The sequence below is a fragment of the Panthera tigris genome, chromosome C2 (genome assembly GCF_018350195.1).
Source record: "Panthera tigris isolate Pti1 chromosome C2, P.tigris_Pti1_mat1.1, whole genome shotgun sequence".
NCBI lineage: Eukaryota > Metazoa > Chordata > Mammalia > Carnivora > Felidae > Panthera > Panthera tigris.
This window is the reverse complement of record NC_056668.1, coordinates 81,311,296-81,335,389: the sequence shown is the minus strand read 5'-3', so window position 1 is coordinate 81,335,389 and position 24,094 is coordinate 81,311,296. Positions and strand designations below refer to the sequence as shown.

General features: G+C 37.5%; 1 protein-coding gene across 7 annotated transcripts in view; it reads left to right on the top strand.

Annotated features, from left to right (window-relative positions):
- Positions 1–1,435: 1,435 nt before the first annotated feature.
- Positions 1,436–24,094, top strand: part of MAP3K13 (mitogen-activated protein kinase kinase kinase 13) — a 170,286-nt gene continuing 147,627 nt past the window's right edge. For 4 of the 7 annotated variants that reach the window (XR_006207822.1, XM_042957170.1, XM_042957169.1 and 1 more), the window contains exons 1-2: positions 1,436–1,522; positions 3,409–3,535. The gene's annotated coding sequence lies outside the window, so the exon portion shown is untranslated. Of the gene's footprint in view, positions 1,523–3,408; positions 3,536–19,545; positions 20,015–24,094 lie in introns of those variants that run through there. The other 3 variants (XM_042957172.1, XM_042957171.1, XM_042957173.1) reach the window with 2 other exon arrangements.

Sequence of the window (24,094 nt, the reverse complement as noted above, 5' to 3'; positions counted from 1 at the left end):
AAATCATTGGCAATGCATTCACAATCTTTCTGTTAACCTTTGGTTACTGCTTGGATCAGTTACTTATTCTTATCCAGCCAATTAAAACAAGATAGAACTCACAGGAGTGGATGCTTCATCCCTCAGTTCTGGGTAAATATAAGAAATACGCCAGGCGAGAGGGGACTGTGTTTGAAATGAACTCAGCAGTGCCAGACCAGAACATTCAGATAGATGATCATCAGAACCATGTGATATCTGCTAGGTTACATTGCTCCTTCAGAATCATGTGACATCTGCTAAGTTACATTGCTCCTGCCTCTCCTGGACTGGGATTTTCCTAGTCCTTTTCACTTAAGAGTGAAGGTCTTGAAAGTGAACCTGCTTTTACCTAATTAACACCTTGAGGCAGATTTGGGAAATGGAGGAAGGTAGTGAGGATTTTGAGACTCCACTTCTAGTCCTAGCCCTGCCATTAATTGTGTGACTCTTAGTCAGTTGCTTCTTTGGATCCAGTTTTCCTTACTTGTAAGTAACATCAAGAGGTCAACTAAATTAAAGTTCTTTTCACTTCTAACATTCTGTGAGGTTTTTGTTGTAAGGATAAATTCTCACCTCAACTGATCTCCAGTTTTTTCCTAGGTTAACTTTCTTTCTTCCACGATTTATTATCTCCATATTTTTGAGGGAAGAACCTGGGTTTTATTCACCTTTCTCCCAGTATCTAGCATAATAACCAAGCAGGTAGGTGATTTCAAATAGGGCTGAAGTATGTTCCTATACAAAATTCCACCTTTGGAGGAGCTCACAGTTCAGAGGAAGGTACCAAGTATCATTAATCACTTGATTACATGCTGAGGATACAACAGATAACAGGAAAATCGGTTCCAGCTTTCCTAACTACTTACATGTTCCAACAGGAAACAAGAGAGTGCTTCTAATGGTTAAGCCTTCATTGAGCCAGAGTTTTACATGTATAATCTCAAGAAATACACCCCCTCCATGTTCCAGGTACGAAGATCATCTCTGTTTCACAAAAAAACGGGCACAGAAAGGTTAAGTGACTTGCCAAAGTTAACACTCTTACAAGTGAGAGGCAGCATTCGGAACTTGGCAGCACAGCTGCCCACACTCCCAAGCACTCCACGGCGCAGAGAAATCGGAAAAATCACAACAATCTGTGTTCAAGACACAGAGGGAGCATAAGAAACTTCAGAAGCCTGCAGAAGCTGGCAAAGAAGTCTGAAAAACAAAAAATGAACTTCTCCGAGCTGGATTATACAACCGTTTAAAAAAGCTGGCCGCAAGAGAACCCGATAAATAGGATCAGGAGCGCTTTGGGATCCGGGGGAAACCGAGGAAGAAATCGGAAGTGACATCTAGCGAGGCTGGGCGCTGAGAGGGACTACCTGGCCTAGCGGAATTTCGGCCGGAAGTGATGCACAGGAAGTTACGCCCTGGAGGCGGTCCCTGGTGGTGGAGGGCGTCGCGATGGGAGGGGCGGAGCGTCTGTGGTCATCCTGGAACCTTGGATCCGGGGCAGGTAACCTGCGGGCCAAACTTGGACGGGGTCAGGGGTGGAAGTTGAGGTTGGCGGCCTAGCTTGCTGCAGGCCCCAGTTTGGGCAGGGAGAGGTGGCTTGCGTTAGGCTGGAAGAAAAGCTCCTTGCCGTGGGACTGCCCGGGGAGACAGGGGTGCGAGGAACTTTGGGAACCGGGTTGTGAGGACCCAGGTCGTCCAGGAAATACAGGTTGAGACTTCAGGAATTGGTCATCGCCGGGGGTTCATGAGCTCCTGAGCCTTGGCGCTCTGGGGTTAGAGGTGGAGCCTGGGCATTGAGATGAGCAGATCTAGAGTTCATTTCTTACTCCGACCCCCGCCTCCGTTCTGTTAATAGGGGACAGGTACTTCACCTCTTAATCCAGGACAATGCCTTGCCACTATTGGGCATTCTTTAGATGTTGTTGGATGAATGAATAATTTAATATGAACGCACGAACCAGATTCTCACTGAGAAGGGAAAACTTCTCCCGAACTTCAGGATCTCTACCTGAGTGTGGAAGTGACTCCAATTTAGTTTGCTAGCCTGTGAGTTACGAGGATGCTGAAGGAGTATTCAGAACACGATTGTTGTTTTGTGGGGTTATTGCAATTTAGAAATATTTGTCTTAATATTTTCGATGGTGGGCGTGGAGGATAAGGCGACTAATTTAGCTTCTTTCAGATTCTTTTACTTTTCTGGGAAGAACTTCCAGGTAATGGGGTAGGTGGGGGAGGTGGCCATCAAACGGTAAGCTGCAGGTGTAGCACGGAGATTTTAATTAGTGATATAAGTGCTTTCTTTTCAGCAATGTAACCTACTTTCTGCTTTTTCCATGTTTTCTTTCTTATATTGGGGTACTTCTTACATTTGAGAGGTAAATAAGAATTATTTCATAACAAAGATGAAAATATTAATTTATAAAAGTCCAGTCAGAGATTTCACCTGGTGTGTTCACATAACATCAACTCCTTACACACAGTTGTAGGAGGCATCCAAAAGAATGACTCCCAGGAGATTAAATTGTCTTCTCTATAAAATATTTGTTTAGGTGTCTTAAATGTGATGAAGAATGGGCACAGACCTAAAGAACAGGTGCTGTAACCAGATTGGTTTCGATTGTCAAATGAGAAAAAGTGTGGAGGACGGACACATCAGGCAGTGTAATGGGATCTGGGCATGAATCATTATCTGGATGCAGTGATTGTGTTTATGGGCTTTGTGCTGTCTAATGTAGCTCCTAAGAGGTTCTAGAATCTTTTTAGACTGGATATAATGGAATAGGAGAACCTGAATGTATGCCTTTGTTTGTTTTTACAGAGAAGAAACTAGTAAGCATTTTTAGATTTAAAAATCCAAGGGGCACCTGGCTGCCTCGGTCAGTGGAGCATGTGACTTGATCTCAGGGTTGTGGGTTTGAGCCCTGTGTTAGATGTAGAGATTACTTAAAAATAAAATCGTAAAAAAGAAATTCAAGATATTTTTAAAAATAGGTTGAAAAAACCTAGAAAGTAGACATGTAAATACATTTTTATAGTCATTTAAATTTAAAAAGTTTGCCTGCCTTTAAAACTTGTTTTCCCAATTTCTGGAAAGTGTTGGTATCCAAATCATTACCATCTTTACATGTTCTCACTATGGTGCCACCTTTAGAATACATATAAATTTGGTACAAAGCAGTGTTTTGAGATCCTCTAGATTTTGTTAATAGTAATGTCTTACTTGAAAATATAGTTTGCCACCTCACTCTGCTGTCCAAGGTCATATTCACTGATTTTGCATATCTAAATGTCTATATTCATAATAATAACTATCATAACTATTATTCATAGTAAGTTAGTGTCCAAGTGGTAACTTAAGTATGTGCATTGACGTTCTTGAGGTTTCAGTTTTGCAGAACACTGATATCAATGGACTCTAACATGGACTTCATTTAAAGAAATCCACCGACCATTATTGGACAAAAACATGAATCAATTTGTATTGTGGCATTCAAATCCTAGCACTTTGGGAAAGGTAAGTTGTTGACTATGTTTTATGTTAGGTGAGAAATAGAACGGCCTTGGATCGGTCTAGGTAATTGTAGGATTGTGTTTGGAAAATGTAGAATGAGTCTCTTCAAATTATGTTTTAATCTAGACCTTCCAGAGAGAAGTTTGTTCTGTATATATGAGGCAATTATTACCATTCCCTATAAAATTGATCAGAAATTAAAGAGATTGGCAAGTTATATTATTCCTGGAAGATTACTGCTCTACCCTCTTTTATTTTGGGAGATCCCTCAGGACATTAGGGCCTGATAGAATATATCAACCTGGGGATACCCTGTAGCAATAGGGCCTCAGATAGTCATTTAAATCATCTCACATCCAAGTTTGGCTCTGTAATAATATATGTACCAAATCTTTTGGCCAATTTTACTTTATATGTTAGGTTAAAGCGAGAAAAGTAAAAAAAAAAAAAAAAAAAAGTTCTTTTTTTTCACCCTTTATCCTGCTTTATTTATGCTATTTTTTTTTCCTTTAAAAAAAAAATCTCTTACATGATTCATTCTACAGGCCTTTTATCTTTCTGTCCCAGGGGTCAGCTTTCTGGTTTTTTTCCTATTTCACCTTTCCTAGCTTAGGAGTTTAACTTTCAAATCCTTAACTTCTAACTTTGTGATCATGTTCAGCATCTTTTAATCACTAAGCATTAAACTTATAGTTTTTCCTGGTCTCCTTTGTAGACACACTGACTGCTTTTTTAGAATTTGCTCAATTCCAAAACCAGCCAGTACTTCTAGGAGTTCATCTTTCATATACATTTGTGCTTGCATACAAAAATTTGTATATAAAGGTATCATTACCATATTATTTAAAATTAAAAAAGCAAAGTAGGAATAACCTAAACATCCCTCAGCAGAGGTCTGGTTAAATAAATGCCTTCATGCAACGTAGTACTTTGTAGCTCTTAGAATGAACGAAGCAAATTCATAGGCAGAGATATGGCAAAACCTCTAAGATATATTGTTAACTGAGAAAAAAATGATATAGAACTCTTTGTATAGTATGTTTTCACTTTGTGTTTTTAAAAGCATACATTTATATATATACATGTAAAATTTCTTTAAATCTATGTGAGAAACTATTGACAGGTACTCCTGGTAAATGGGACTATAGGTTTACAGTAGGAAGATGACATATTTTTTTCTGTGTACTCTTTTTGGTGGATTGAATTTTCAATTATGAACATGTTTTTATAATACTAAAGAACAAACAAATGACAAGGCTTCAGCCTAATTTAAGAATTATGGGAGCCAACAACTATTCCTATGACTTTTGTCCTTATAATTATTTGCATCATTCAGAGGGAGTAGGGTTGCCTAAGTGAGGTAACATTTTGTCAGAGCTGCATGGAAGGTTTGATGATATTATTATAGGCTTTTAATCTTGAATTTATACTCACATAGAATTTATAGCATGTTGCTGACCTCACTAGGTAATATGGATGTTACCTTTGTTTGCAAGCTAGGTTTGCATTATATAGGCATGGTTCTTCTGAGCCTCTCAGTATTACTGAATGTGATGGACTTTGTTTTATTTGAATTGCAATTGAAGGACTCTACTCTTTAAACAAATCTTAGTTATTCTTTTACTTTGTCTTGATGTTTAGAGCTGGTTTAAAACATTTCAAAGAATGGCTTATTCTCTCTGTTAGCACAATCAGTAAACCACAAAGAATAGTTTGAAGTGACTGATTATTTGTCATGGGACTCAGCAAAAATTTCTCGTGACATTTACTTCTCTAGCCATCTTTGTCTTTCCACAGTTTCATTGTGGGAAATTTGGAATAGTAATAGGTGAATACAAGAAATTTAAAGATATAATAATCTTCATTTCATTAGTAAAGGGATTTTATTTGAAACTTGCTTAAGAATAGGCTTTGTAAGATACATACCTCTATGATACCACCGATTGTGTATTTCATGAAATCAAAATGAAGGCCACTTATCAGGGGGACTGAGTCATGATTAATGCAATAGAACAGATTATGGTATGTTAGGTGTTTTATACATACTTTGGCAGAGTATTTTGCATATAATCCTTTAAGTTAAATGATGCTTTGCTTCTTGAGGTCAATGAGATTAATCACTACAAGCCACAAAGTGGAAATCATTGGGCAGGATGCCTAGAGTTGGACTCCTTTTCTTGCAATGAATTGAATCCAAGGGTAGACTGTGTTTTCCAGAGTCAAGATGGATATGGTAAAGGTAACACATAGAAAGAAAGGAGCACGTGAACAGGAAAGTTACATGTAGATAACATAGAATTGGGGAAGATACATGTATATGTGTTTGTCTATGCATATAGATATGGATTTCTAAAATGCATATATATTTTATTTTACACATAATGTATATAAAATGTATATAAATGTATAATGTATACAATAATAATGTATATAATGTATATACAATTTTCTGTAAAACCAGAAGTTCTGGATAGAAAGATACCCAGTTAGCACAGGAGAAAAAGTCAGAATTTTAAGACCTCAGAGCTGGGCCTGTCATGGGCTAATTCATGATTATGAGAGCAACTTAAAGAATTTGGGATGTTTTAAGATCATTCACAAGTTCAAGTGATGGCAAGGTAGATAGAAGCCTGAGAGAAAATTAAAATCTAGCTACATGTAAGATTATGGATGAAGGTATGTCTTAAGATTCTGTTCTGTGGTATTGTTTTGGGGAAGAGAAAAGAAAGGAGCACTCAAAAATATATGGCTGTTCAATTTGAATTTGAGCTCGGACCATAAGTCTTTACTACCTTTCCAATTGTGTATGACCAAGATGGATGAACTAGATCCACTAACTAACAAGACATTATTCTACAGAACCTGATTTCATTGTTATTTATACCTTGAAGAACACAAGAATTGTTTTTAATCAGTTTTGTGATTATGTAAAAGGATAACTGTGGTGATCTAGATGGAGGGGACTGGACCATTTTGTTCAGAAAATAGAAGACTTTGGAAGAGTTGGAGAAACTGTAGGCTAGGAAGCATACTTGTCTGTTGTTTGAGGCCAAATAAAGGTAGGAAACTAGTCAGCAGGGGAGCAGATTGTGTCTAGAGGCAGTGAACTTGAGGTCATTAGGGCTGCTTAAGCAGAGATTGAACATTGAACATCAGGACTGTTGTATAGGGGATTCTCATTGTATGGGAGGTTGTACTAGATTATTATAAAGGTTCCTTTCAAATCCTAACAATTTCTTTTTATACTGCAATGAAGTATTTATCACAGTATGAGTATACATTCTATCATCCCTGTCTTTAAAGTTTTTTTAAATATTTATTTATTTTTGAGAGAGAGACAGAGAGACAGAGCGCAAGCAGGGCAAGGGCAGAGAGAGAGAGGGAGACACAGAATCTGAAATAGGCTCCAGGCTGCAAGCTGTCAGCACAGAGCCCAATGCAGGGCTTGAACTCAGGAACGGCGAGATCATGACCTGAGCCAAAGTCGGACGCTTAACCAACTGAGCCACCCAGGTGCCCGTATCATCCCTGTCATTAAATACTGATAGCTAACTTATCCACCAATCACTTATCCACTAATCTCAACTTACCTAAACCAGGAAGTAAATTTAAAAATTACCTGACTTGCCAAATTTTAAGATGCAAAACCCATAGGCTTTTTCTTAGGTCCTTAGTCAGTTTATTGACTTTTTTTAAAAAGATAGTTCTAATAGGCTTAATTAACTGGTATCTTACCCCACAGTATGCTAGAAACAGCAAATTGTGAGTGGGCCAAGTGCTATTGTAAGTTCAATATATATCCATGCTAATAATGGTGATGACATGTGTAACAGCCTTTATTTTATTATACAAGTGACCCATGTCCACTTGACAAAAACTAGAATACAGAAATACATTTTGGGGTGATATAAATATACACATATATATATATTTATATTTATATATCACCAAAAGAGAAATAATCACCTATAATCCCCTACCATTATTAATATTTTAGTGGTATGTTATTTTTAAAGTCCTTTGACATTCCTGCAGGATGTCACTTTGGAGTAGTGACTGCTGAAACTGATTCTACATTACTCCTGTTTGGAAACTGAAATTAGTCACTATCCTTTCTAATCAGAACATGCAGTGAAAGATTGTGACATGGCAGAATGCTGATTTGAAGAAAGCCTTAGTCTTGGTCGATTTTGTTGCACTGAAACCAATTTTATATTAGTGGGTGTAGGTTGATAGTCTTGAGACAGAGGGCCTGAGTTTGAATCCTAATTCCACTATTTATCAGCCAGGTAAACTACCAGATTTTCTTAATTTTTGTGTGCCTCAGTTTCTTCCTTTGTAAATTGAGGATAACACAATTATCAAATTCATAAGATTGTTGTGAGGGTTAAATAAATTAATCTACATAAAATTCTTAGAGTAGTGCCCAGCACAAAGTATAGAATCAGTATATATTAGTTGCTATTATTATTGTTAATTTTTAAAAGCTTAAAAGTTTTCTTGGAAAAAAGGCAGGTTTATAGGAGGACATAAAATAAAAAGAAACAATGAGTACTAAGGTAGTCCGTGAGATTTACTATATGTTTTTCATTAAAACCTGCAAACTGGTCTGAATTTTTCCACTGTATGGTGTTGTCTTTTCTCCCTTGTTAAATATTTTCAAACCATAATATTCCTAGTTCAGTTTCTTTCTGTACCCCACAAAAGCAACCTTATTTTATGCTGTCTCTTCCAACAAATATTTTGGCCATGCTTTCAAAGATCAAAAGCTGTTTTAGACTATCGAATACCGTGGCTAGTGATCAGAGAGATTCAGGAAATTATCATTAAGTCAGTTTATCTGACTACAGCCCCGGTTGGTTCTATAAGAAGTTTGATTTCTGCAATTTGAAGAATATTAATTAGATAAGCCAGTGAGCATATTTAGCCATTCTGTATACTATATCTCTTAAAATCTTTGTTTCCTTTTCTTTTTCTTTATTTCACTTGGGTTTTCTCTTTCTATTCTTTCAGCATGGTATCTGGTAGTCTGACTAATTATTGGCCAAAGAGTTAAAGCTTTTCAGAACCCTTAAAAAAATTGATTAGGCTTGCTAGTAGAATTTGTGTGTGTGTGTGTGTGTGTGTGTGTGTGTGTGTTTTAAACATCAAGTACACATTTTTGAAGACCATGGGGCCCTCCATCATTATGCATTCAAGATTTGAGTTTGAATAACTTCATCAAGACTTAGACCCTCTTCAAAAGCCTCAAGTTTCATCTGCATTAAAGCTCTTCATTGAATCCTCTTACAAAAGTAAAAGCTTACAGGGACTAAAATCCACCAAAGCATTCCATTTTATATCCTTTCCTCTGATTTCTCTTCAATTTCCTTGGCCTTTACGGTCTTTCATATTGCTTATGTTCCTTCAGATTGGAGCCAAGGAACAGTGCCTTCCAAAGGAATATATGTCCAGTGGCCATAGTTTTCATCAGTACAGAAGCATAAACTGGGCATGATAAGTTTAGAATCAGGTCTTTTGTTGTAGCCTATAAAAACCTGAATCAACAAAAAGCAGTGAGAGTGAAGTGGTAAAAATATTTGAGGTCAGATTATATTGTCAGTGGCTTAGAGAGAAGAGCCCTTGACCTAAAAGTTAATGATGCTTATTCTCTGCCTCTTACTAGATATTTTGTAACTGGGAAAGTCACATACCCTCTCAACCTTAATTTCATCTGTAAAGTAAATCTGATAATATCTTCCCTGCCTACCTTCCAGGGTTGTTGTGAGGGTCAAATGAAATAATGTATATAAAAAGGACTTTTATATAAATGTGCAGTATGGGCATAGAGTCCTGTTACAAGTCATTCCCTCAGGTCTTGGGTCTGAGAATGTAGATGATTTAAGCACATTGAAAGTGGACATCACATCCAGGATACATACATGGGAACAAGGCTATGTTAATTTTTGTTTTCACTGAGTACTCAGAGTACTCTTGCAGGCTAATTCTAAGAAGGAAGAAAACTGTAAATTTCCCTAAAATTGTAAGTTAGCATTTATATTCCTCTAGAGCAGTTATGTGTTGTAATACATTCGTAGCTCACAACATTTGCCTACTAAGTTGTGACCAGCATTTTTTTTAAGTGAAGGAACATAGAGCAAAAAATTTCACCCTGCATCCCACACAGTAAGAGTACAGTAATATGTATGTGTGAATGTGTGTGTATTTGTATTTGTGTACTTCGTCATAAATAAAATGCATTTTTTTCCTATGAGTTGTAGTCGCTGATCCAGGTGTCTTATTTTAGCATTAATGCTTTTCTACCCATTTGGATTCTTAGGACACCGTTTCTTTTTTACTTCATACTACTGCTATTTGTGACAAAGGAATTGACGATTAATATCACTCTGATTTTTAGCCTAATTAATGAGATTTTTTTCATTTCAGAGCACAAAGAAAGCCTCTAGGCCTTCTGGGTATTTTATTTAATATTCTAATACCATCAACTCTGACACATCAACTCTTAAATGTTAAAAACATTTAAGGTTGGTTCAACCTCATACTAGTAGAAAGATTGTATCAAATGTATTTTCTTTTAAAAATCTTTTGCTTTTGTCTTCTTGGCCTAATGGAAAACAAAAAACTCCCATTTGGGTTAAAATTGTTTGAGGACTCCAGGCAGACAGGCTATAGAGAATATAGTTAGCACGACTAGGAGTTTGATGGTCTCTAAAAGAGAAAATGTCAAGTTGTCTTTCTTTGAGTGACTAAATTTATCTTTAATGACTTAAGTAAGTCACCAGTATTATTCAACTTTTCCTAAAAACAGATAATCCACTTTTTTGGTGACAGCATTGGTAGGAATAAGGTGACTTTTAAAGAACTAAGTCTTTAGTGCTATAGTGTACTGAAAATTTATATTTGGTGCCTTGGGATTATTTACTTAAGCTTTGATGGAATGCTGTAGAAAACATTGATGTTCCCTGCTTTGTAAGCATGTATAATGTAAACGTGCTTAAATCATATATATAATTTGTATTATATAAATCTATATAATACTAGCAACATGAATATTTATCAGAAGATTTAAGATGTAGAATCCAGCTGCTTCATTTTGCTGAACAGTCATAGCCAAGTTTCATACATCAGTGGAAACAACAAATTGCATAACTTGTGCAATTTGTGTATAACAATTGGCAGCAATGGCATATAGGCTTATTAGCATATATGATCAGCTTTTTCTTATTCCTCCTCTGCAGAAGGAATCACATCGGTATCTATATTCTCTCTGTGAAGGAGATAGGATCTATCTACACAAAAAGTCAAGAAAAGTAGGCAACCTCAGCCATTCTTGACTTTCTTCCTCAACTCTCAGGAATTTAATCCATCATCATATTCTGTCTTTTCTCCCTCCTAAGTGTCTTTCAAACTCTCCACATCTTTCTATTCCCACATCCACTACACTTATTTACACCTCCATTATCTTTGCCCTCACTTCTTTAATAGCTGATTGGCCTGCTGTACACACTCCTTACTCCTCTAATCTCATTGCTTTTAGAGTCATCTTTAAAAAAAATTTTTTTTTACGTTTATTCATTTTTGAGAGAGAGGGACAGAGCACAAGCAGGGGAGGGGAAGAGAGAGAGGGAGTCACAGAATCCGAAGCAGGCTCCAGGCTCTGAGCTGTCAGCACAGAGTCGGACGCGGGGCTCGAACTCACGAACTGAGAGATCATGACCTGAGCCGAAGTCGGAGGCTCAACCGACTGAGCCGCCCAGGTGCCCCTAGAGTCATCTAAAAATACAACTCTAATTTCTTTTGAGTCATCTTCAAAAAACACAACTCTAGGGGTACCTGGGTGGCTCAGTCGGTTAAGCATCTGACTTTGACTCACATCATAATCTCAAGATTTGTGGGTTCAAGCCCTGTGTTGGGCTTTGTGCCTAGGAAAATCCTAGTAAATAGTATGGATTCAGTAAATATTTGCAGACTAATGCTTCCCACAGCTACCACTCTTTTCATTTAGATATTTCAGATACTGTACATTCTTCTAATTTATGTAATTTCTTCTCTTCAGAACCTTCCAGTTGCTTCTCATCTCATTCCATTTATAAGCCAGAGTCTTTATGATGGTCTCCAGGGCCTTACCTGAGCTGCCTTTGCTCTCCCCTTATCTCTCGATCATCTGATGGTCAGCCCCAGCCACTCTGGTCTCCTAGCTGACCCTCAGAAACACAAATCTCTGTTCTGCCTTGGGAACTTGGTACTTGATATTCCCTGTGCCTGAAATGCTCTTGCCTTAGATATCTTTGTGGGTTTAATCTCTCATCTTCAGTTCCTTCACGTCACGGTTTGTCCCCTCAATAAGTCCCTCTCTGACCGTCTTATTTAAAATTGTAAACTCATCACCACCCCATGACATTTCTCTTCCCCTTCCCTGCTTTATTTTTCTCCATGGTACTTACCTCTGACTGACACACTATTCAGCATTGTTTCTCCCCGGCACCCAGAACAAGAGGCAAGTTGTAAATTTGGCTTATTAAAGAATTTAACTTGATCAGAAATGATCATTGGACTGGAATAATGAACTTTGTTCTGTGGCACAGGTCACAGACATTGGGGTCATACATAGAAACCCAGAAAACCTACTTGATTTAACAATAGGAAGTCATGAAATTACTCTTCTTTTAAAAATGTATTATTTATTTATTTTGAGAGAGAGAGAGAGAACACACACATGAGTCCAGGAGGGGCAGAGAGAGGGAGAGAGAATCCCAAGTAGGCTCCATGCTGTCAGTGAAGAGCCAAACTCGGGGCTTGACTATGAGATCTTGGCCTGAGCCAAAATCAAGAGCCAGATGCTTACCTGACTGAGCCACCCAGGTGCTCCCATGAAATTACTCTCCTAGAAAGAACTTGCTATCTGTATTAGGAAATTCTCCATTGGTATAAAACATGAACAGTCTATCCATAATAAAGCCTCTGCTACATCTGAGAGATGACAGTCATGGCCACCATGCTTATATTGTGTGCAGGACATTTCCAAGGTTGATTCAAACTTAGTAATGGAATAATTTTGAAAGTCCACTGTCAAAGAAACCTACCAGGACATTAATTATTCTAGTTTCTCTGACTCTAATCATGAGATAGTATGAGATTCCAGTGGTTATGGCCTCCTTCCTCTTGAGGTAGAGAATTGGCAACTTAGAAATTGATTTTTCAGGGGCGCCTGGGTGGCTCAGTCGGTTAAAAGTCCGACTTCAGCTCAGGTCATGATCTCGCAGTTTGTGGGTTGGAGCCCTGTGTAGGGCTCTGCCCTGACAATGCAGAGCCTGCTTGGAATTCTGTCTCCTCCTCTCCCTGCCCCTCCCCCACTCACACTCTTTCTCTCTCAAAATAAATAAACTTAAAAAAAAAAAAAAGAGTTTTCATTCTGCAGTATATACATGTATCAAATGATTGCCCTACACTTTAACCAATGCAAGGTTATGTATGTTAATTATATCAATAAAACTTGAAAAAAAGAAATAGACTTTTATATAATTAACAATTGAATTGAGGTGAAGGATTGGGAGTAAAGCAGATGAATTAGACTTCAAGAAATCTTTCACCGATATAGTAACCAAAATGAAAGTTACCTGGTGTGTATGTGCGTGCATGTGTGTGTGTATTTGTGTGTGTGTGAAGTTAAATGGGACATCATAGAGTACATGCCTTTGTGTTCATGTGATGTATACTTTCCCAATTCTGTTTTGTCTTTTTGCCATTTAAAACTGAGTCTGAGAATTGTGGAGATCACTGTAGGTCAGAGATAAACAGGGGATGTGTGTGAGTGTAGACTGCAAGCCTTTCAGTTAACTGCAGTACTTTGTTAAACAAGGCTGGTATTTTGAAGCAAAAGATGAGAATATTTAGCTAGGTGGGGTTCCACTGGCAAAATGTGCTCTTATTTGATTTTTTCTTCTTTTTTACCTTTCTCCTTTCTATCTTTGACCTGGACATAAACAGTACTTTTTGAAATAAAATCTTCTGTTCTGCCCTGCTTTTCAGGATTGAAAGAGGAGAACTGAACCAACATTAGACTTAGAGAAATAATGAAAATGTGTATTTTTGAAAACTCGTTTATGTTCCATGTTTCTCAAAAAAAAAAAAAAGAATATGAGGAGACATGTTGGTACACAGTTGATAGTTGCTCATAGTACTCTCTGATTTTTTTATTTCTGCAGTATCAGTTGTAGTATTTCCTCTTCCACTTTGGATTTTTGTTTGAATTTTCTCTTTTTTTATTTTTCTTCATGAAGCTAAGACTTGTCAATTTTGTTGATCTTTTTAAAAATCAGCCTTTCATTTTGTTGATTTTTAAATTTTTTCCAAATTTTGTTTATTACTGCACTAATTTTTATTATTTCCTTCCTTCTGCTAATTGGGTTTAGTTTGTTCTTTTTCTAGTTCTTTAAGTTAGGTTATTGATTTGAGATCTTTTTTCTTCTTTATTTTTTTTAACTTTTAATCTTTCTTTCTTTCTTTCTTGCTTTCTTTCTTTCTTTCTTTCTTTCTTCTTCTTAAATGTAGGCATTTACTGCTATAAGCTCCATTCTTAATACTGCTTTTCTTGCCCCCTATAAATTTTGGTATGTTGTGTTTCTGTTTTCATTTGTCTCAAAGTGTTTTCTAATTTCTTATGTGATTTTTTTTCTTTGACCGTGGTTAAGAGTGTGTTGTTTAATTTCCACATATTTGGGGATTTTCCCATTCGTTTTCTTCTGCTCTAGAATTTCTGTTTCTGTCTTTGTTGGTGTTCTCATTTTGTTCATGCATCATTTTCCTAATTTCTTTTATTTGACCATGCTCTCTTTTAGCACAGTGAACATCTTTAAGATGATTGTTTTGCATTTTTTGTCAGGTAATTCATGCACTTCCATCCCTTCAGGATCAGTTTCTGAAGATTTATTTTGTTCCCTTGACTTTGGGCCACGTTTCTGTTTCTTCAGGGAATTTTGCTGGGATTTGTGCATTTGAAAAAACAGCTACCTCTCTCGGTTCTATGGACTGGCTTCATACACAGGGAGACTCATCAGTCAGCCAACTAAAGATTCTGGAGACTTCTCAAACTTGGCATGGGTATGCATCTTCTCTGGGCTTGTTTGCGTGCCAGTTAGAAAGGTTCTCCAGTTGCTTTTTCAGGAGTTGGTAATCTTTTGTTCGCTCTGATGTTCATCTGTGGTATTGTAGGCTTTCTGGTGCAAGAGCTCAACTCTGTGTTCTCCCATTTCCAGTGACCCCAAGGCATCCATCCAAAGTATGCCTCAGCGTTCCAAGTCAGATGAGACAAACCAGTCTCTCAGGCAGTCTTTCGAATATTTGGAATGTTCTGTCCTTCTCATTCTGATGGAGTTGCTGTGGATTGGGTGTTTACTTCTGATCACACAGAAGTGTACCACCTTGGGGGAAGGGCTACAACAGGTGAAATGAAATGGCTTTCTTACCCATTCAATGTGGCTGTTCTTGGGTTTGAGTTTTTCCGGGGTACTACAACTTCTTAACTGGTTTTTGGAGGCCACATACAGGCCTTTTAGACCATATATTGTTAAGTTAGTGTCTCATTGGGAGAACTAGATCTGGGGCTTCCTATTTAGCCATCTTACCCTGTCAGCACAGAGCCCGATCCAGGGCTTGAACTCACACAAGATCATGACCTGAGCCAACGTCAGATGCTTAACCGACTGAGTCACCCAGGTGCCCCACCAATAATTTTCTTGTGTGAAGCAAAAATCTTAAGCCACTGGGGAAGGGACAGGAAACTTTGTTTTTCAGGGTCCAGGCAAAGATTCATTGCTTCTGAGGGTAAGGTAGAAGCAAAAGCTTTCTGTGCTGGGAGGTACAGGAAACTCTCCACCATTAGCTGCTGCTACTACTTGTGGTTAGTATGGGGTCTGGCGTGCTGGAGGGGTTTTTGCAGTGTTCCCTTATAGATACAAGGCAGAGTTTCACTGCCACGGGGGGTTGGGGGTGTCTATACCTGAGGCATAGACGTATAGGGCCTGCCTAAGACTGAGTCCAGACCAAGAGAACGAATACACTTAACAATGAGTAACAAACAACAGCAGTCTATCTCTTCAGAAGGGGCAAGGATGCAGAGAAAGAACCCCTTCTGTGGCACAGACATGCAGTGACCACTGAAAGCTGAGTGTGGAGCAGGAACACTGAATAAAACCTGAGTATCCTGGGGTCCACACTAAGCACAAAGTAGCTGTTGCCCACTGCTGGAGGAAGAGGCACAGAAAGTAACTATAGCAACAATAAAACCAGCTCACCTACTGACTAGATTATGTCTCTTTGGAATTTCAGTTTACCTGGTTGCAGGACAGAAGAATAGGCATGCACATTTTTCCAAGAGTTACTATTCTTTTCCCTAGTTTGTATGGTTATTCTGTAGTCAGTGTGTGGCATTAAATCAAAAATTTAAAAATATATGAAATATATTTAAAATATATGTATTTTTAAGATACAAAGCAACAGACAGACCCAGCACCAGAGATGATTCATGTTGGAACTATCAGACAGGAACTTTAATTGTGACTAGTATGTTAAAGAATCTAGTGGAAAAGGCAGGACATATGCATGAACAGATGAAGAATTTTAGCAGAGAAATATAAACTATAAAAAAGGGGAAAGAAGATTCAGACACATTTTTTAAAAATGTGGTGGCCCTTCATATTTGCTGAAGTGATCTATTAAAATGTTCATTGCATCACTGTTTTATTTTTTAAATGCTTATTTATTTCTGGGAGAGAGCACATGCATGTGTGCAAGCAGGGGAGGGGCAGAGGGAGGCTGGAGACAGAGAATCCCCAGCAGGCTCCATGCTGTCAGTGCAGAGCCCAACATGGGGCTCAAACCCCTTTACCATGAGATCATGAGATCATGACCTGAGCTGAAGTCGGACGCTTAATAGACTGTGCCACCCAGATGCCCTTATTGCATCACTATTTTAAAAGAGAAAGAAAAAAAGAAATAGCCCAAACATCTATCAAGAGGAAAATGGATGAATAAACTTTGCTGGGCTATTCATTCAATGGCATAAATTCACCAATGCATTATAGAGCTTCTTACCTCAACAGGGATCAATCTCAAAAAGGAATGTTAAGTAAAATAAGTTTCAAAAGCACCTTATACATTTTCATAAAGATGAAAAATAGTACTTTGGGGGGGTTGATAAACACTAGATTCAGAATAGTGATTAAAGTATTATGGAGGAGAATGTGAACTTGGAAGGGTACAGAGGGTATTTGAAAGTTTTTATATTTTGGAAACTATCTGACACAATCATGAAAAACATGAGATAGTGGTGGGAAAAGGGTGAATTATTGTCAAGTTACCTGTGGAGTAGAATAGGAAAGCTCTTTAGACTCTTAGGAACTCTAGACACTGGCTCCTTTCTCTACACAGGCTCTGGATTCTAACCACGGAGGAACTACCTTGCTGAGTTTGTTAATCACTGTATAACAGTGAGTGCTGCTATGGTAATGCCCTGATTTGGGGCATGGGCCCTGGGTGAGGGGTAGGATATACTGGCATAAAATAACGTTTCTCAAATGGTGCGGTAGAGTACAGCAATTCCTAAGAGATCAAGACATAACCTACTACAGTTTACTTCCCCTCAGCATCAGTGCATCTCTGTCACTGAATTACTACCTGGCATTGTAATTATTAAATTTCTCCCTGTAGGGGCGCCTGGGTGGCTCAGTCACTTGAGCCTCCAACTCTAGCTCAGGTCATGATCTCACGGTTCATGGGTTTGAGCCCTGCATCAGGCTCGCTGCTATCAATGCAAAGCCTGTTTTGGATCCTCTGTCACCCTTTCTCTCTGTCCTTCCCCTTACTCACACTGTCTCTCGCAAAAATAAATAAACATTTAAAAAAATAATAAAAAATACATTTCTCCTTGTCCAACTAGACGGTTAGCTCTTCAAGCACTCATTCTCAAGCACATAGTAGATGCTTAATAAATATTTGTGGAAATGAGTGTCCCTTTCCAAGAGATGCAATAAAATTAGTAAAAGATAGGCAGTTACACTTCAGTACATTAAATATGTGGCCAAATGGGATCTTTTGCATAACCGATGGCTATATTACCCTTTAGAACAATGGTTCTCAAACTTTAATATGCATCAGAATCACTCCAGAGGAGTAATTTAACAAAAATTAGGTGCGTGTGTGTGTAAACAAAAACATATTGGTAGGCCTTACCCTAGAGTTTCTGATTTAGTAGGGATGGATGGGACCTGATAGATAATTTGCATTTCTAACAAGTTCCCATGTAATGGTGATGCTGCTGGTCCAGAGACAATAAGTTGAGAATCACTGCATTAGAAAAATCCTGGGAAAAAAACATGGAGATACATAATGAAAATAACAAAATCACATACCCTTTTTCTCCATGTATCATTCCTTTGGGAATACTTCCTAAAGAGATTTAAAAAAAAACAACAACAACAAAGGAAAAGGAAAAGACAAGCAAATTATTTAAAACACAAATTTTGCTACTCTGCCCTGTTGCAAATGGGGTATTAACCACCTCTGTTTCCAGATCCTAATCTGTAAAGTGGGGATAACAGTATGTTTTTAAACTGGAAGTATCTCCCAGGGTTGTTGTAAAGATTAAATTGATTAGGTAAAGTGTTCAGAACAATGTCTGGCTTAATATACATTAGCTATTACTGTTTTTGATTAAGAAATTTCAAGACTAACCATAGAAGAAAAAAGAGGTCTGAGCAGAATACATCAATATGGGAGTCATTAGGACAAAGGAGGTCAAGAAGAGAAAGCTCTGAACAACAACAACGACAACAAAGGGCTCTGAATATACTTTCCATAATTTGTGAAAATGAAACTATATCCTAGAAGCCAAAACACTTCTTTTTACATTTAAGAGTTTACTGTTTGGTAGGTAACATCACATAAAAATCTTTGCATTGAATGGCTTATATTTTTTATTTTCCAAAATGAAAATAACCTTATTGGAATCTTTTTGGTTATAAATATATGTGTGCCAAAATATATTAAAAATCATAAAAGGTGTTCTTAAAATCCCCTCCCTTGCCTGAGATGCGTTGTTTTTACTAATATGCTTTAAGACATCTGTCCATATTGCATTGCGTCTTTTATTTATTTTATTTTTTATTTTTATTTTGAGAAAGAAAGAGAGCATGAGTGGAGAGGAGCAGAGGGAGAGGGAGAAAGAGAGAATCTTAAGCAGGCTTCACGCCCAGTGCAGAGCCCAACCTCACAACTGTGAGATCATGACCTGAGCTGAAATTAGAGTCAGATACTTAGCCGACTGAGCCACCCAGGTGTCCCTATACTGCACCACTTTTTTTTTTTTTTAAGTTTTATTTATTTTTGAGACAGGGAGAGACAGAGCATGAACAGGGGAGGATCAGAGAGAGGGAGACACAGAATCTGAAACAGGCTCCAGGCTCTGAGCTGTCAGCACAGAGCCCGACGCAGGGCTTGAACTCACGGACCGAGAGGTCATGACCTGAGCTGAAGTCGGCCGCCTAACCGACTGAGCCACCCAGGCGCCCCTGCACCACTTTTAAAGAAAGCATTTTGGAATGTAAAGGTTAGGAAATAATTATGAATTGTTTATGTTACATAACTAATATTTCTAAACTAATAGCAAAAGTTTTTTTTTTTTTTTTTCGTTTTTGCTAACTAGATGGGAATAGGGACGTGGAGATGGAAGGGGGAATGCTTGAGAGCATTAAATTTGATTAAGTTTTCTTTCTTCCCTGCCTCTCGCCATCACATTTTTATTCCAACTTCCTCTGAAAAATCAGGGCCACAGTTAGACATTGAATTACTATCCCATTCATTGTTCTTCCTAACTAGACGTAGGTAGGGACAGGAAACATTGTGAGCTTGGGCAAGAGGAACAATTCAATGGCTTCTAATTCTATCCTGTAACTATTGTGATGTCATACTAATGGATTAAAATTCTTTAAGAAACCTGTAATGAGAAGATTCCAGGCACTATTATAAAATGGTAGAGAAATAGTCTAGGGACAATGTTCAAATGCAGTGATTCCTCTCCTGAACTTTCCCTGATAGTCTTTCCCCATTCACTCTACCCTTCATCTCGACTTCTGAGACACTGACAAGTTCTATAGAAACTCAGATTGTGAAATGTTTCATTTTTATCTATCCTGAACCAATTTTTGACAGCAGGATAGATGACTGGGCTAAAATCCTAGGCAACATTTAATGTACTTTCATCTTCTGAAAATGAGGTAGAGAAGAGCCAAGGGTGAAACTAAGAGGTGTGGGGAAAATTTTTGTTGGGGAAGTCTTTTGTTTCTGTTCTAAATCATCCCCACTGTTACTTATGACCCTATTGATTATTGGTGGTTTCGAGTTAGTTTCATAATTGCCACACACTGGAAAAGGCAGCGTGTCCAAAGCCTTACACAATAAATCTGAGATAACTCCCTCTCAGTGAAAGTAAGTATTTTAAGAAATTCCAAAATAAAGCAAAATAAAAATGACTTATATTATCTAGATTTTAAGATAGTTATTCTACTTGTATAACTAATGTTTACTAGTTAACAGGAATTAATTCTTGGCTCAGATTCTCATTTCAGCCTGAAATGTTCAGTGTTTGACATGCTTAAAAACTGGTCTGTCTTTGATAACTTGAAGCTGTATCAAGGGCAATTTTCTTGAACAGGGTAAATATGTGAAGGTTTTCTATGTGTAACTGGCTCTATAAATATATAACGCCAAACATGTTTAAGTGATCTTTTCTTAAATAGCATAAGGAGAAAAAGAAGCCTTTCATTTTGTGTAAAGTTTATTCATCTGTTATATAACGTCCAGGTTGAAGGTGCAGAGACAGATACCACTTGGCATACCATTCGAATGTATCATGTGAAAGTAGTTTCTATTTGAAATTTCCAAACAGATACTCCAGAACTGACGGGGAATTCCAGCAAGGTCATTCACCCATTAAACTTTAAAGGCAAAAAAAAAAAAACAAAGAGAAAAAAATTGGCTTTGTGTAAACATTAACCTATCTGCTGCTAGTTGTTTTTTTTTTTTTTAAGGGAGAGTTCAAACTGGATTTCTTTTATATTTCAAATAAAAAATAATAAATTTAATTAATTTGGAGGTTAAGTGTATCTATTGGAGGTTAAGTGCTTATATCACTTTTATATTGGCAAAATATCCACTGCTTAGAAAAATGGCTTTTCACTGTCTAGTCCTTAAAATAAAAGGAGACAGAGGACAGACAGAATTCTTAAAATGTTTTCATTGTGCTTTCCTTGGGAGTCATATCAGTTGAAACAGACCCAGTTCTTGCTCTTGAAGCTTTATAAACCTGCCCTTAAATGACATTGACAAACAGACAGGCATTTGACTAAGCAAACATTTGCTGGATATACATGATGAATTAAAGTATTGTGATTCTGTAAATGTCTTTTGTGTGGTCTAAATACACAATGAAATGTTGACTGTTTAGAAAATAGCAAGAGGAGTTATTCATCCACAGGCTGGCAGTTTATTCGGTCCTGATTCTTTAAATCCATATTTTAGTTAATGTTAAAATTTGTGTATATGGTGCCTCATAAAATGATAGCATATTAAATTTTGTTTTAATTTTAATTACTGTCTAGCTTTCAAATCTCTTATTGTTGCACTCATGTGTGAGTCTGTAGGGCCTTTGTGAAAGATTCAGGGCCTGACCTGCAGTGTTCTGTAGAATTTCATGCTTTCTGTTCCCTACCATTCCATGTACTTCATACTATTACAGGGACAGCACATGCATTCACTATCTACTTTTGGACAAAGTAGGGCTCTTATAAAATATGCTTATTAAATATTGAGTAGATACACAATGTTTATAAAATATCTGTAGGGTTTATCGAATAACTATGTAGAAAACATATTACATTTCCCTATAGCCCAGTTTTAAAAAAGCTCTGTTACCTTTACCTCCAATATACCGTATATATTCCTCTCTTCTCCCAAACTTCTCTTGCTCCCTCAGAGGTAACTAAAGTTCTGAATTTTTTTTTTGTTAATTTTCTTTTTTCAGTGGTTTTTATCACGCACTGTGTACCCCCAAATGGTATATTGATTAGTTTAACATGTTTTGGAACTTCATAAAAATGGAATCCTATCATGCGTGTTTTTCTGGGAATTTTTTTTTTTTACTCAGAATTATATTTTTGTATTTATCTGTGTCAATGCACATAGCTATTGCTCATTAGTTTTCACTGCTGTATAATATTGCATTGTACAAGTACTCCAGAATTTATTAGCAGATGAATTGATCGATAGACATTTGAGATGCACCAGTTTTTAGATACTACAAACATTGTTCCTATATATACATATATTCCTGTATACGTATCTGGTATACATGTGCAAGAACTTCTCTGTCAATGTTTCTCAACCTTTTGCATGTCATGGCACACATAGGAAATGATAGGTAGTGTTTGTTTCACATGCTGCCTTAAAAGAACAAAGCCGTGTCTCTGGCCTGGGAGCTTCTGCTTGGCTGGAGAGCTGAGGAGAGCCATATCTGGGCACACCTGTAACCTGTTTGTTGCCTACCTGGGCACCATGGCACGGCAGTTGAAAGCTCTGCTAGGGGGTGTGCCTGAGAGTTGAATTGCTGGTTGTAGAAACATGCTTCATTTCTTTCAGGCAATACCAAATTGCATGGTGGTATTAATAATTCCACTTACCTGACATTCAAAGTGCATGTATTCAATTCACATCCATGAATATATATTTAAGACGAAAAGGGAATCATTGAGAATTCTACCAATCTCATGATTATGAAGGTCAGGTGGGAAAAGAAAATAATGTATTGTTTATTCCCTAGGTTACCAATTCAGATTTGCTTTCTCGAAATATGATAATGTCAAAATTCCTTTAAAATGAGACCGCAGAGAGTTATAGGCCATGGGTGGTGTTAAGAAGTGATAACGCGCCCCCATAGTTGTTAGTTGTTTTTAATCATGAGAGCCAACAGCCTGGGCTGAATGAAATACTTGTGAGAGCTGTCATTCTATATTCTAGGTTTAGCGTTGCATTAGCTTTTTTTTTTTTTTTCTTAGCCTTGAAATGTAAGGGAGTGTATATAAGATGGAATATGAGAGGTGTTTGCTATATAGCTTTTAGTTTAAAAACCCAAACACTTAGAAAAGAAGCTGGTTTATTTTAACCGTTCTTAAAGTTGATTTTCTTTTAAACAGTAAAAATCTCTTAAGTATCAGAATTGCACTAGGATAAGAAATGATGATAATTTCTCCATTCACATGACATCAGAGTAGACCATTGATTTTACAAAAATCACTAACCCTAGATAGTTTTTCCATGACATTTTCTTTTTTTTAATGTTCATTTTTGAGAGAGAGAGAGAGAGAGAGAGAGAGAGAGAGAGGGAGGGAGGGAGGGAGAAAGGTAGAGAGAGAGGGAGACACAGAATCTGAAGTAGGCTCCAGGCTCTGAGCTGTCAGCACAGAGCTTGACACAGGGCTTGAACTCACGAACCATGAGATCACGACCTGAACCCAAATCGAGTTAAATGTTTAACTGACTGAGCCACCCATAAAGTTATTTTTTAAGTTCTAGGTATCCTGAATTTCAGTAGAAAGGGTACATTTCAGTATAGCTGGCCATTACATCAGTGCTTCTCAGATCTCTGCCCAAGAACCCCTTTAAAGAAGCAGAGAATGAATTTGTAGCCCTAGAATTTGGAAGGGGACCTCCTATAAGACATTCTATGCTTGAAATTTCAGGATTTGTCTTCAGAGCTCATGCATAGTTTGCATTCCTCTGTTTCAATATATTTTCTTCCAAACAAAATTGATGTTGCATACAGATCTATTTTGTGGTTTCAAGTATCTCAGTTTGAGAAGCATGATAATAGATGGGATCTCATTTCCCAAAGGCCTTTAAATTAGAAGTGCTTTCTTGTAAGAAAATTTTGACTTCTGTAATTTGGGTAATTTGGGTTCCATTTAGGCTTTACTGAAGGTGAAAAAGTTCTCTTGAGTGACCTCCTTTGCCATCAGCTATTTCTCTTGTTAACTGTCTTATGGACTTTTGTCTACCCTCATTTTTTGAACAGTGCATTTGATGGAACCCTTCTTCTTTAATCTTTCTTTTATCTTGGTTTCCAGGAAATTGCCATGTCCTACTTATTTTCTATCCCCTTTGACCATTCCTTCCCTGTCTCCTTTGCTACTCCTCTCTCCCCCTAATTGTGTTTCTGTCCCATGGCTCAGTTTTCGCTTCTTCGTCCTCAGTCTCTGTCATCTTTCTCAGCTACCCCAGTTCTGTGCCCTTACCAGGACTGTCACCCTGTAATGTCCAAATGCCTTTTGGACAATTGAGCTTGGACATTTTAGGGTCACTTCTTACTTGGCATTTATAAACTTATTCATATCCCCAGTGCCTTGCATAGAGCCTGGCATGAGGGTACCAGCAAATACTTATGAATGGATGAATGAATGAATGAATGAATGAACTTCATTCCCTTTTAAATAAGCTTCCTCCTCTCAGTTCCAT